Raw genomic sequence first — 15,678 nt, 5'->3', positions numbered from 1 at the left:
CTACCGAACAATCAAATGGCATCGCTGAAATCAACAAACCATTCCGGTTTGAACGAGCTCACTTCCAAAGATGGAGACAGAAGATGATGTTCTATCTCACAACAAAGAAGGTAGCTTCTGTTCTGACTTCTGAAAAACCAATTGTTCCTGAAGATGGTGATGAGGCAGATGTTCGTGCTGGTGTTCGTGCTGCTGAAAGATGGACAAAAAATGATTTTCTGTGCAAAAATTATATACTCAATGGGTTGACATACGATCTGTATGATTACTATACTGCTGAAGAAAAAACAACAAAAGAAATTTGGGAAGCTCTGCAGAGGAAATATGACACTGAGGAGGCCGGATTGAAAAAGTACGCTGTAAGCTGCTACCTCAAATTCCAGATGACTGATGACAAGTCAGTGGAAAGTCAATCTCATGAATTACAGAAGATAGCACATGAAATTATTTCAGAAGGTATGCCTTTAAATGATCAGTTTCAAGTTGCTGTCATTATTGACAAATTGCCTCCTTCGTGGAAAGATTTTAAAAATGTTTTGAGGCACAAAACAAAAGAATTTTCGATGGAAAGTCTGATTACACGCCTCCGAATTGAGGAGGAAGCTCGAAAACAAGATTTAAAAGAAGAAGTTGTTGGTCCCGTGTAATTAGTTCCAGGGGGGGGGTTAAGAACTAATATACCTTTTTTCGTTAATTATTTATGCTGATTTATATATTTTGGATAAATTTCATCAACTCAGTTCTTAGTCAGCTTGGGCGAGCTAAGTGCCAAACAGCTTTAGTCAGATATTGACTAAGGCTATCAAGCTTGTGAGTTAAGAATTGACGCTTTAAGAAGTCAACTTCTAACTCAGCACCGTAACCTTAATTTACTCAGGGTCAGTTTAAGCAATTTATATGCTGAGTAAATATGTCAAACAACACATGCAATATATATATATATATATATATATATATATATATATATATATATATATATATATATATAGAGTTTAGAGATTACTCAGTATCACTTATCCTGGTTCGGCCTCTTTGCCTACGTCCAGTCCCCAGATTCCTCCGGGCTTTTAAAATCCAATACTGAGCTCTTTAAAGGTAGAGCATAAACCGATTACAAGGCAGTTGAATATGCAAGAGTACCTTCCTTTATTCGTCTACTCAACTCCTACTAAGTGCTACAACCCAGCACCTAGATTTCTCTACCACTGAATGTTTACAACCAAACACTCAGCACAACACTCTCAATGTTACAATTGATGAACACTTGTTCCTTTTCAAATAAAGAAACACTTTAGAAGATTACAAGTAATCACTTTAGCATTTACACAAGGAATAGAAGATGGGTGTAAGATCTCTTTTTGTATCTAAGTGCTTTTGTATCTTTTCTCTCTTGTACTTTTCTTTTTGTGAATCGGCAATGATCCAAGAGTTTTGATTGTCCTTATATAGGGAAAATCTGTGTTGGATCACTTTGAAATGATTTAGCCGTTAATGTTAAAACGGCTCTTTTAGGGGACAGATTCTGGTCAGCTTCAGACTATTCCGGCCATTCCCTTCCTCTGTTTTACTTCAGACGTCAGGCTTGTCTTCTTGCATCAGGCTTGTCTTTTTGTGCCAGTTGTCTTTACCAATAATCCATTGACCCATACATCTCGGAATATGTCTTCTACGTATTTCCAAGGATTCAATTATTGGTACAGAGGGGTGGTAATCCTTGTCTTTTAGCGAACGACTCTTCGGCAATTTCTAAGCTGAGTATATTTTTAGTCAGCTCAGCTTCGTAGGAAAGTTGTTGTTGCGGCTTCTTATGCTGAGCTCTATTTCGCTTTTCTTTGTTGTGCGTTTATGTCTTTGTCTTTCGATGCTAAGTTTGATTCCACTCAGCTTGATTTGTTCATCTCATGCTGACTTCGTCCTGTCTTGCTTTTTATATTTATCTTTATTTATATTTATACTCAACATTGAACAAACGAATTAGTACAATTAAAGTAAAGCACTTAAATTTAATTGTCTCTTAATCATGGATGATTTTGTCAAATCAAAATCTTGTGGAAAGGTGTTTCAACAAGCTCCCCCATTTTGATGTTGGCAAAATGCATAATTATGGAACTCAGTTTTGAAATTCCATATGATTGATTTATTTTTCATATTTCTGAAGTTTCTCCCCCGTAAGGGTTGCATCTGTTAATTTACCTCTTAAACCTTCCAAGATTTATTTTGAGACAAACTAAAAATGTATGTACTGACTAGATGCAGTTCTAATTTATTTTGAGTCTAGGTCAGCTTTCAGAAATACTTGAATACTCAATTTGATTTACTCGTTATTATGTATACTGAGTATTTGTTTGTTCAATTTGCTTATGTTAATGTGCATTGATAAGCATGGCATTTGGACAGAATAAAAAACACGGTTCATTGGATAGCAGAATAAAACATACACATACAAAGTAGAATCATAAAAAAGTTTCACTAGTCTCTCTTCTTAAGCCTTACCCTTTCCTTTCTCACCCTTGCCTTTCTCTTTGCTCCCTGATGTTCCTGCCCTTTGTTGAGTTCCATCTTGAGTTCTCTCCCCCGTTTTGCCAGCATCGGGTTTATAGACGAAGGTGTCATTTCTCGCAGTAGAGGATAGAAAATTTGAATAGCGCTGTAATCTCTTTGTGCTTTCACTCAAGCCATCTATCACAGGAACACAATCATCTCGAACGTTTCGAGGAACTGGGATGGACCCAGTGATCAGGTTGATAATGCACTCATGGGACTTGCTAAGATAAGTAAGAGAGCTGGTAATCTGAGCAAAGGATTGATGATACATCTTCAGTAGGGCAGAGTCATAGAAGATGCGTTGAGCATTGTCGTAGCGAATGGCCTGCAGAATACCTTGTGAAAGTTTGTCATTGGTGCTGGGATCAACGTCCATCTGAGCTTTGTTGACATTTAGAAGACTCACGGCTTCACTTAGTTGATCAATTGTACATTGAGAACTAGAGGAAACGAGCTCACGTGTACAAGTGAGATCAGCAGTCAGCTTGGCAAAGCATCCCTGCAACTCAGCAGATGTGGCATACTCAGGAGCAATCGTTGTCCCAAGGTTGGGCAGTTCTGTTCTCAGTTTGGCAAAATGTTGATCTAGTTCAGCCGAAGTTGCATATCCTGGATGTGGGTCAGAGAGATTGTTGATTTTACCTTCAAGGGTGTTCATGTGGTTTACCATTAGAAGTAACATCTCAGTCAGTTTGGCAATATGATTTTTCTTAGGTTGATGTGTTTGGACGGAGGTCATAACACTGATAAGATCCTTGAGTCCCTTAATTTCAGTAAGAAGTTGAGTGATGGCAGAGACATTTGGTGACTCAGGATGAGCAGACCTAGCAGCGTCAGAAGTGGTGAACTCCTGGAGAAGAGATTAAGCCGTTTCTATGATTCGACGCCCAGACTGAGTTGCATTAAGATATGCAAGTTGACCAGTGGAATTTGGCTCAGACGTAGGAATGGAGGTGGAGCTGGATGGTGGTGGAGTTGGCGTCTTATTAGCTTGAGTAATTGGTTCTTGAGGAGGTACCGTACCAGGAACTGAGTGTTCTTCATGATGTTGAGGTTGAATAGGTGGATCCATAGTTTTCCCCCCGTGTTGAGTGGCTGGATCTTCAAGCTCTTGCTCGGCAAGATTTGGATTCTATGGAGTCTTGGCATGTTCCTCAGTGCGAGTAACAGAGGCTTGATTTTGCTCCGGCTCCTTAGGAGGAGACTCAACATGGTGGGACAAAATACTTGAACTGGATATTGGATGGATCCGTAATTTGCTCCAAAGATGGAGAATATGCCAAGAGATCAATGAGAGGAGTTTTAACAGCTTTCTTTTTCAGTCTTTTGAGGGACTTAGTTTTTGGAGGTGACGGGTCAGTTTGAACATCTATATCCTCAACCTCGGCTTCAGCATCCAGATCCTCTCTTTGGTTATTTTCTTCTTCTTGTTCAACATGTGCCTCCTGATGTTGCTCAACATTATCCTGCTCAGTATGATCTTTTTCTACAGCATTAGGCTGAGTATCATCCTGTCTTTGTTCTTCCCCTTCATCAGCTTGCTCAACTGGAGTTTTCTGAAGATCAATCCCAATGTTCTGAGTGCAGTGAGATTTGGGTGTCACAACCCAATCAATGGGATCAGCTTCAACAATTGTCAATCCAGAACTTCGACTTTTCTTCCTTAAAAGTTGTTCTGGGGATTCTTCACTTTCTTCTTCGGGCTCAGCTTGCCCTTTCCTTTTCTCTGCTGACTTAGGTGTAACCTGAGGTTGGTCAGCATCAACGTTCTTTCCTCTGTTCATAGCCCGCTTCTTCCTAGGCACAGTTTCAATATCCTTTGCACATGTTGCAAGTTCTTTTCTTTTCTTCTTTGCCTTAGGGGAATCGGCAGGAACTTCCTTTGGTTCAACTTCTGGCTCAGCATCATCTGTCTCTTGCTCATTTTCGACTTCTTGTTCAACATCGTTTTCTTCCTCATCTTCCTCAGCATCTTCAACTCCCTTCAAAGGTTGGTTGAATAACAATCCAAATAACAGAGCCGCAGTTATTTCTGATCCCAAACTCTTAGTCTCAGAGATTGTCTCGATCTTGTGATCTTCAAGGATTTTGGTGATTAGAGAACCTAGTCGAAGTTTCTTACCTCTATGTTGAAGTGCACCAACCAGAAACACCGGCATATTGAGTGGGCAATAGGTTAGCATGTGCCATATAAAGCACTGCTCGAAGTTGGAGGCAGACGAGACTGAGTTGAGTTTAGGGAAGATGAAGTTGGTGAATATGTAGTGCGCCATCTTCTGGTTCTGCCCCATACTAGTGCTGGGTATTTCTCCTTTATAATTTTTGGGTTTGCAGAATCCCTTCATCTGGTCAAGCTGTTCCGTTGATACCTTTTCCTTTGTTGTTTTAAACTCGGTTCCTTTGTTAGGCAAGTCGAGTAAGGTTGCCAAGTAGGACGGAGTGATTACGATCTTGTGACCCTTAACGTGCGTCTCCAGCTAGTCAGCATCGTCCTTATCAACATGGAGACCGGAGTAGAATTCCCTAACCATCCGAAGGTGGGTGGTTCCGGGGAGAGAGAAGAGGCATGTCCACTCGTTCTTCTCAATCCATTCACAGAATGGCTTTTCAGCGGTGATGAAGCTGGGAGAGAACCAGCGACATTTTAATACTTCAAGGTTGCTGACTTTCGTGTGAACCTTTACCATGGTTCTAGCCTTGGGTTTATTTTGTTTTAAGGAGCTTGCTGGGTCAGCTTGACGGCGTTTGCTCAGAGTTAGGTTAGATTGAGGAATAGATCTGGGGCTTTCATCGGTGATTAATTTGCCGGAATTTTCACCGGAGATGTTCTGAGTGTTGGACATTTTCACAGATTTTAGTGGAAGTTTTGAGAGAGAGAAAGATTTTGAATACCAAAGGATTTACACGTGAGGAGTTTTGAGGAGTAATTCTTCCATCATTTATATAGATCTAAAGATGGCCCTATTTATTGAACTAGCCGTTTTTCCTTGGGTCGTTCAATCGACAGAGATTCTGTCATTTATGACATTTCCGGCGCATGGGTTGTCTCATAATTGTTTGCCTTTTCCAGGTGCTATTTATTACACGTGTTGGCATTTAATGGTGCAAGTGGGTTTTAGCGCAGTTTTCCTAGAAAGTGAACCGTTTGTGATACTGAGGACCTAGTTCTATCAAGGTGAATTTCCTATCTCTAAGCAACTTAGTATATGATAATTGCTCAGTATATGTACCTACTCAGGATAATCACACAATATGTATGTCAACTCAGTATAGGGTGATTGTTCTACATTTTAAGCTCAATAAGTAGTAGTTACTTAATTTACTCAGCATGGCATTTGCACAACTTTCAAATTTTCACTCAACATGGCAATCACTCAGCATTCACTAGAGAGTTATTGAAGGGGATTAGACATACTGATGGCTTCCCTTAGTATGTTGAATTGTTCACGTGCCGGGGGCTTGGTGAAGATATCTGCAAGCTGTTCATTTGTTGGCACGTAGGTCAGCTTGATCTCATCTTTTAGTACGTGATCTCTGATGAAGTAATGCCTTATGCTGACATGCTTCATCCTGCTATGTTGGATTGGATTTTTGGACAGATCAATGGCACTCTTGTTGTCACATTTGATCTCAATTGTTTCAGTCTTCACTCCATAATCCTCAAGCTGTTGCTTTATCCATAGAACTTGAGCAACACAGCTTCCAGCAGCCACGCACTTAGCTTCAGTTGTAGACAGGGCTACAGATGATTGCTTCTTGCTGAACCAAGATACTAGACAGCTTCCAAGGAAATGACATCCTCTCGAAGTGCTCTTACGTTCTAGCTTATCTCGTCCATAGTCAGCATCAGTATATCCAATGAGTGTGAAGTCATTTGAAGTTGGATACCATAGACCTGCATCAACTGAGCTCTGCAAATATCTAAAAATTCTTTTTACAGCGGTTAGATGAGATTCTCTGGGGTCAGCTTGATATCTCGCACAATAACATACTGAGTACTGTATATCAGGTCTACTAGCTGTGAGATAAAGTAACGAACCTATCATACCTCGATAGAGTTTAGTGTCTATTGACTTACTTTTCTCATCTTTGCATAGGACAGTATCAGTACTCATAGGGGTTGATATGGGTTTGCAGTCCATCATATCGAATTTCTTCAACATTTCTTTGGTGTAATTGGACTGACTTATGAAGATGCCATTCTTACCTTGCTTGATTTGGAGTCCAAGGAAGAAGTTGAGTTCTCCCATCATGGACATCTCGAACTCAGTTTGCATCTGTTTGCTAAATTCTTTGCACAAAGATTCATCAGTAGCACCAAATATTATATCATCTACATATATTTGTGCAAGTAGTGTATGTTTCCCCTTTTTCTTAATGAACAAGGTTGTGTCAGCTTTTCCCCTGACATAGTTCCTGGTTAACAGGAAGTTGGTCAACCTCTCTCACCAAGCTCTTAGAGCTTATTTCAGGCCGTACATGGCCTTTTTGAGTTTATAAACGTGGTTTGGAAATTTTGGATCTTCAAACCCGAGAGGTTGATTAACATATACCTCTTCGTTTATGAAACCATTAAGAAATGCACTTTTAACATCCATTTGGTATAACTTAAAGTTTATGAAACTGGCATAGGCACACAATATACGTATTGCTTCTAACCTAGCAACAGGTGCAAATGTCTCCCCATAGTCAATACCCTCTTGCTGACTATAGCCTTGGGCTACAAGTCGAACTTTGTTTCTTATTACATTTCCATGCTCATCTAGTTTGTTTCTAAAGACCCACTTAGTTCCTATAGGCTTTTGATTCCTAGGTTTAGGCACTAAATCCCATACCTCATTTCTGGTGAATTGGTCAAGCTCTTCTTGCATGGCATTGATCCAATATTCATCGTGCTCAGCATCAGCAAAGTTCTTTGGTTCATGTATTGAGACGAATGCAACATTGCTGAGGTATTTCCTAAGCTGATCTCTTGTCATCAGCTTGTTGTCAGCAGCGTCAAGAATGGACTTTTCTGAATGTCCTCTTGGGATTTTTATTTTTTTGGTCAATGTTGAGTCATTTGGAATAGGTGTTTCTATAATCTCTACAGGAATAGATTGGTCAGTAAAAGTTATTTCAACTTCTTGCTTACCTTTGGTCAGACCTTGTATTGATGATTCAGAGGCTCCATTTTGATCAGCGGAAGCTGAGCTTGGTTCATCTTCAGTGAGCTGAGTTGACTTTCCTACAGGGTCAGCTTCATCGAACTCAACATGGACAGACTCTTCTACAACCTGAGTTCGTTTATTATAGACTCTATATGCTTTGCTGTTAGTTGAGTACCCTAAGAAGATCGCTTCGTCAGCTTTAGCATCAAATTTTGCAAGATTGTCCTTTGTATTGAGTATAAAGCATTTACACCCAAAAGCACGAAAGTACCCAATGTTGGGCTTTCGTCCTTTCCAAAGTTCATATGGGGTTTTCTTAAGTGTAGGTCTTACTAGAGCCCTATTCAGTATATAGCATGCTGTGTGGACAGCTTCACCCCAGAAGTACTTTGGAAGCCTATTTTCGCTCAGCATAGTTCTAGCAATTTCGACAATAGTTCTATTCTTCCTCTCAACAACCCCATTCTATTGAGGTGTTCTAGGAGCAGAGAAATTGTGGTCAATACCACTGGTTTCACAGAATTCATCAAACTATTGGTTTTTGAATTCTCCACCGTTGTCACTTCTAATATGAGCTACTTTTAGGTCTTTGTCAATTTCAAGTTTCTTAATAAGTGTAGTAAACGTCTCAAAAGTTTCATCCTTGCTACTCAGCAAGATGATCCAAGTGTACCGAGAGAAATCATCTACAATGACCAAGGAAAATTTCTTACCTCCCAAGCTGAGTGGCTGGATAGGTCCGAAAAGATCCAAGTGTAGTAATTATAATGGTCTCTTGGCAAGAAGGTCCATGCTGACATGCCCAAGTCTTCTATGCCATAGCCAGGAGTTATCCTCTTTAGACACTAAGCATATGTTTTCAGAAAACTGTTTTTCCAAATTTAGCATGTATACATTATCTATACGAGGGGCAGTTAAAATCAATTCATTTGTGTTCCCCTCGAGTATTTGACACTTAGTATCGTCGAATACAACCTTTCAGCCGCTCTTGCAAAGCTGAGCTACACTCAGTAGGTTGTATTTGAGACCTTTGACTAAGGAGATAGACTCAATAGTTGGGTTACCTCCGATAGTACCTGAGCCGACTATCTTACCCTTCTTATTGTCTCCGAAGCTTACACTTCCACCTCATTTAAGCTCTAGTGTGATGAATTGTGTTTCATCACCCGTCATATGTCTTGAGCATGCGCTGTCTATGTACCAAAGTTTTGACTTCTCCACGCATGTCAAGCTGACCTGCATTTTAAACTATTCATCTTTAGGTACCCAATTCTTTTTAGGTCCTTTCTTGTTAGTATAAACAGGTGCAAAATCATATTTTAGTTTGTGACGACATACTTTTATAGTGTGGCCATGTTTACCACAGAAGTCGCAATAAACTACCCTTTTAGGGTGATGCTGAGTGTGGTCAGCATTGTTATGCTGAGCATGCCAATATACCTTAGTGGTATATCCTTTTCTTCCGCAGAAGTCACATTGGACAATTCGCTTGTTGAACCAACACACCTCTTTTGTGTGCCCCCTTTTTCCACAACATTCACACTAGGTGAACTGCATATGCTGACTAGTACTAGCGTACTCAGCATGGGGTTTATTTCTTTTTGAGCCTTTTGTTTGACTCTGTAAGATTGTAACATCCTTTCTAAGTTTCTTTGACTCAGATTGAACCTCCGTGACAAGCTTATGCATTATTTGCATGTTGGTATGTAAATCTGAGTTGTCCTGGAGAAGATATCGGAGGTCACTCAGCTTGACCTCTTCAATCTCGTCACACCGCCTGCTGAGTGATTTGATTTTCTTGTTGCACTTTTTAGTTAGTGCATATAAATCACTCAAGGCATTTACCATTTCATTTCTAAGCAAAAGTTGGGAAGTTACCTCATTGTTGTATTCCTCCTGGTCAATTTCATCAGAGAGGTCAGCTTGCTCAGATTGAGATTGGTCAGCTCCATCATCTGCCATGAAACATATATTGGCAGTTTCATTTTGCTCAGCCTCTGATGAGGTTGACTCATCACTATCACTCCATGTTGCCACCATTGCCTTTTTGCTTCCTTTCTTTTCTTTCTTTAAATTAGGACAGCTTGACTTGATATGCCCAGTTTGGTGACACTCGAAGCAAGTGACAGACTTGGAGCTATCTTTCTTATATCTGTTGTCACTTGACTCAGCTTTATACCTATCACAACTTATTTGTATGGCCTTTTGCTGTTCCTGTCATTTCTTCTGAACAACTTCTTCATCTTTCTAGTGAACATGGCTATTTCCTCATCATCAGTTGACTCAGCTTCTGTGGAGTCAGCTTTCATCACTAGAGATTTCTGTTTCTTATCTTCAGATTTTTCTTTTGCCTCAAAATTTTTCATAATGATCTCGTGGGTCAGCAGGGATCCGATTAGCTCATCATATTTGTAAGTAGTCAAGTCCTGAGCTTCTTCTACAGCTGTTTTCTTTGCTTGCCAACTCTTAGGTAAACTTCTCAAGATCTTCTTCACTTGTTCTTCTTCAGTGAAGTTCTTTCCAAGCCTTTTAAGCTCATTTATAATATTTGTGAACCTTGAGTTCATTTCAGAGATGTCTTCGTTCTCGTTCATCTCGAACAGCTCGTAGAGTCTCATATGCTAACTGACTTTTGACTCCTTAACTTTGCTAGTGCCTTCATAGGTTACTTCAAGCTTTTTCCAAATCTCCTGTGCTGACTCACAACCTGAAATCTTATTGTATTCTGCAGCATCTAAAGCACAGTGAAGCATATTTATAGCCGAAGCATTATTTTGTAATTTTCTGAGGTCATCCTCTGTCCACTCAGCTTCGCTCTTAACAATTTTCTCATTGTTAACAGTTTTATAGGGCACATGTGGACCTTGAACAATTGCAAGCCATGCACTCATGTTTGTGGCTTGAATAAAGTTTTTCATCCTATTCTTCCAGAATGTATAATTAGATCCAAAGAATAGGGGAGGTCTAGTGATTGATAATCCCTCAGGGAGTATCTGTGTTGTTTGGTTCCCTGGAAGGAAATGAGTGCTGTTCTCAGCCATTTATGGGGATCCGCTCAAGATAGTTATATCTTTGAGTAGTGAGCTTAAGCTCTGATACCACTTGTTGGTCCCGTGTAATTAGTTCCAAGGGGGGGTTAGGAACTAATATACCTTTTTTCGTTAATTATTTATGCTGACTTATATATTTTGGATAAATTTCGTCAACTCAATTCTTGGTCAGCTTGGGCGAGCTAAGCGCCAAACAGCTTTAGTCAGATATTGACTAAGGCTATCAAGCTTGTGAGTTAAGAATTGACGCTTTAAGAAGTCAACTTCTAACTCAGCACCGTAACCTTAATTTACTCAGGGTCAGTTTAAGCAATTTATATGCTGAGTAAATATGTCAAACAACACATGCAATATATATATATATATATATATATAGAGAGAGAGTTTAGAGATTACTCAGTATCACTTATCCTGGTTCGGCATCTTTGCCTACGTCCAGTCCCCAGAGTCCTCCGGGCTTTTAGAATCCAATACTGAGCTCTTTAAAGGTAGAGCACAAATCGATAACAAGGCAGTTGAATATGCAAGAGTACCTTCCTCTATTCGTCTTCTCAACTCCTACTAAGTGCTACAACCCAGCACCTAGATTTCTCTACCACTGAATGTTTACAACCAAACACTCAGCACAACACTCTCAATGTTACAATTGATGAACACTTGTTCCTTTTAAAATAAAGAAACACTTTAGAAGATTACAAGTAATCACTCTAGCATTTACACAAGGAATAGAAGATGGGTGTGAGATCTCTTTTTGTATCTAAGTGCTTTTGTATCTTTTCTCTCTTGTACTTTTCTTTTTGTGAATCGGCAATGATCCAAGAGTTTTGATTGTCCTTATATAGGGAAAATCTGTGTTGGATCACTTTGAAATGATTTAGCCGTTAATGTTAAAACGGCTCTTTTAGGGGACAGATTCTGGTCAGCTTCAGACTGTTCCGGCCATTCCCTTTCTCTGTTTTCCTTCAGACGTCAGGCTTGTCTTCTTGCGTCAGGCTTGTCTTTTTGTACCAGTTGTCTTTACCAATAATCCATTGATCCATACATCTCGGAATATGTCTTCTGCGTATTTCCAAGGATTCAATTATTGGTACAAAGGGGCGGTAATCCTTGTCTTTTAGCGAACGACTCTTTCATACTGTCCCGAGGGATCTCTCAGCTTCTACTGCGTAAGACTTTGTCTTCGGCAATATCTAAGCTGAGTATATTTTTAGTCAGCTCAGCTTCGTAGGAAAGTTGTTGTTGCGGCTTCTTATGTTGAGCTCTATTTCATCTGGAAAAACCCTAACTTTGAAGGATGTGATGCATACTCTAGAAATGAGAAAAAATTTGGTTTCGGGCTATCTTCTCAACAAGGCTGGTTTTACTCAGACTATAGGAGCAGATTTATTTACTTTGACTAAGAACAATGTATTTGTAGGAAAATGTTATGCTACTGAAGGCATGTTTAAGTTGAATGTTGAGATTAATAAAGTGAATGCTTCTGTTTACTCTTTGTGTACTTTTAATGTTTGACATGCTCGTTTTTGTCATGTTAATAAGCGTATCATTAAAAATATGAGTAACTTAGGGTTAATTCCAAAATTGAATTTGAATGAGTTTTCTAAATGTGATTATTGTAGTCAGGCAAAAATCACAAAAACACCTCATAAATCTGTTGTTAGAGATTTTGAACCTCTAGATTTAATTCATTCAGATATATGTGAATTAGATGGAAAGTTGACTAGAAATGACAAACGGTATTTTATAACCTTTATTGATGACTGTTCTGACTTTACTTTTGTTTATCTAATGAAAAATAAAAGTGAAGCGTTTGACATGTTTAAGTTGTTCATAGTTGAAATAGAAAATCAATACAATAGGAAAGTCAAGAGACTTCGTAGCGATAGAGGCACAGAATATGGTTCTAGCCTGTTTATTGATTTCTATAAAACACATGGCTTATACACAAAACCACAACACCTTATTCACCAAAAATGAACGGTAAGGCTGAAAGGAAAAATAGGACACTTACCGAATCTGTAGTAGCTATAATGCTTAGTTCAGGTGCTGCCTCACATTGGTGGGGAGAAATCCTTTTGACTGTTTGCTATGTGCTAAATAGGGTCCCTAAATCAAGAAGCAAAATCTCTCCTTATGAGATCTTGAAAAATAAAACACCTAGCCTATCATATTTTAGAACTTGGGGTTGTTTGGCTTATGTTAGGATTCCTGACCCAAAGAGAGTCAAACTTGCCAGTAGGGCCTATGAATGTGTGTTTATTGGATATGCTGTGAATAGCAAAGCATATAGGTTCTATGATTTGAATGCAAAAGTCATCTTGGAGTCAAATGATGCTGACTTTTATGAAGATAGATTTCCCTTTAAATTGAGAAATAGTGGGGGTGCATCATCTAGTAGCATACCTGCTATTAGACCTATAGTGCAAAAAGAGATTGAGGAATCTGAACCTAGGAGAAGTAAGAGACCTAGAGTATCTAAAGACTTTGGTTCTGACTTTTATGCTTTCACAGTAGAAGAGGATCCACTTACTATACAAGAAGCCTTGACCTCATTAGATGCTGATTTATGGCAAGAAGCCATTAATGATGAAATGGACTCACTTGAGTCAAACCAAACTTGGCACTTAGTAGACTTGCCACCAGGTTGTAAACCAATAGGTTGTAAATGGATCCTTAAGAAGAAACTGAAACCTGAGGTTCAGTAGATAAGTTTAAGGCTCGCCTTGTAGCTAAAGGCTTTAGACAAAGAGAAAATGTTGATTTCTTTGATACGTATTCACCTGTCACTAGGATTACGTCTATACGTGTTAATTGTAACAAAGCACTTGACAAAATATTATTTTGTCACAAGAAATATATTAATTGTGATAAAATATTTAAACAAAATGTTATTTTCTCACAATTCGATTTTATCTTTTCACATATCTTTACTAATTTTCAGTTTGTCACAATAAGTACACTAATTTTGATAAATTTTCGTGATAAAATGCCATTTTTTCACAATTGGTACTATCTGCTCACATCTTTTTACTAATTAAATTTTTGTCATAAGTAATGTACTTATTGTGACAAAAACTATTTTATCACATAATGTTTTGTCACAATAATACATATTTGTTGTAGTGTACTTTGGTATATCTAGAGAAGTCATCAACAAAAGTAATGTAATATCTTTTGCCACCTTTGCTAACAGAGTTTTTAAAATCAGCCAAGTCAGAGTGAATTAAACCAAGCAGTTTTGTACTTCTATTCTCAACAGGTAAGAAAGGTTTCTTTGCAAATTTTGCTTCCACACATATAGAGCATTTGGAATTAATTTCAGAATTAGTGACATTTATAACATGCATATTTCCCAATTTTTTAATGGAAGCAAAATTTACATGTCCTAATCTACCATGCCACAAATTAATGGATTCACTCAAGTAAACAGAAGCAGATGTAGTTGCATTAATTCCAACAGAATTCACATGGACAGTGATCAAAATAAAGAGGCCATCAGCTAGGTACCCTTTTCCCACAAAAGTCCCATTCCTAGTGAGAATAACCTTATCAGCCTCAAAAATAATTTTTAAACCAGCCTTATTTAGCAAGCTACCAGAAATAAGATTTCTACGAAGAGCAGACACATACAGCACATTATTTAAAGACAAGCTTTTTCCAGAAGTTAACTTAATTAAAATTGTTCCTTTACCGACAACACCAGCAGTAGTGGTGTTTCTCATGTAGACACATTCCCCATCGGCAGCGTCCTCAAAGTGATTAAACAGGTCCTTGTTTGAGCATAAGTGCCTTGTAGCTCCAGTATCTAGAACCCAGTCCGTTTTGTTTTCCACCAGGTTAGCTTCAACCACAACAACAGCAATAATTTCTTCATTTTCCACCAGATTGGATTGTGGAGCAGCTCTGTTCTTTGGATTATGATTGGTGTTCTGTTGGTTCTTCCTTTGGTAGCACTGAAATGCCTTGTGGCCAGGTTTACCACACACAAAGCATTCCACTACTTTCCTCTCCTGAATTCTTCCATTCTTCTTGAAAGGCTTGTTCTGGTTTGAGCCTTTTTGGAATTTGGTTGAAGGTCCTTTGTTCCTGTCTTTTGGCACCACAGCAGATTCAACAATATTAGCATTAATTAAAACAGACTTAGAGGAAAGTTGCTTATCTTTCATTCGATTTGCTTCTTCAGTTCTCATATGGCTGACTAGCTCCTGGAGACTGAAGTCTTTTTTCTTATGTTTCAAATGGTTTCTGAAATCACTCCAGGAGGGTGGAAATTTTTCCAGGAGAACATTGGCTTGCAGCAGATCAGACATTGTCATGCCTTCACCCAGAACTTCAGCAACTAGATTCTCATATTCATGAATCTGTTCAATGATTGGTTTTTCATCAACCATTTGACAATTGAGCCATCTTCCAACCACGTATTTACGTTTACCTGCATCATCAGACCCGTATTTTTCTTTGAGGGTATCCCAAATTTCTTTGGCAGACCTTTTATTGACAAAAATATCGAACAGTGGGTTCGACATATGATTTAGGAGATGACCCCTGACTGTTTTGTTGTCTTTTTCGTATTTTGCAGAACGAGTGTCGTACTGCTGAACAATCAGGGACATGGCAGGACCATTTGGGTCAGAGGGTGGATCCTGGACAACAACATAGTCCAGTTCGAGCTGTTCAAAGAAAATCAGAATTTTCTGCGACCATCTTTTGTAATTAAGACCGTCAAGAGGTTCAAGTTTGGAGAGGTCAGGAAGGGATTTCGCAATTAAAGCAGACATGATTGCGAAACAGAAAATCGCTTTCAAATTGTTGGAAACAAATGAGGGTTACAGAAAAACGGAATTGAAATTAAGAACGAAAATTGGACTGTGCCGTGGCGGAGGCCACTGCCTTGAAAGCGATTTTGGCAGACCGAGGTGCAATCTGTAACTCCG

Source organism: Euphorbia lathyris, chromosome 5, assembly GCF_963576675.1.
Source record: "Euphorbia lathyris chromosome 5, ddEupLath1.1, whole genome shotgun sequence".
NCBI lineage: Eukaryota > Viridiplantae > Streptophyta > Magnoliopsida > Malpighiales > Euphorbiaceae > Euphorbia > Euphorbia lathyris.
Note: the sequence above shows the minus strand (reverse complement) of the source record.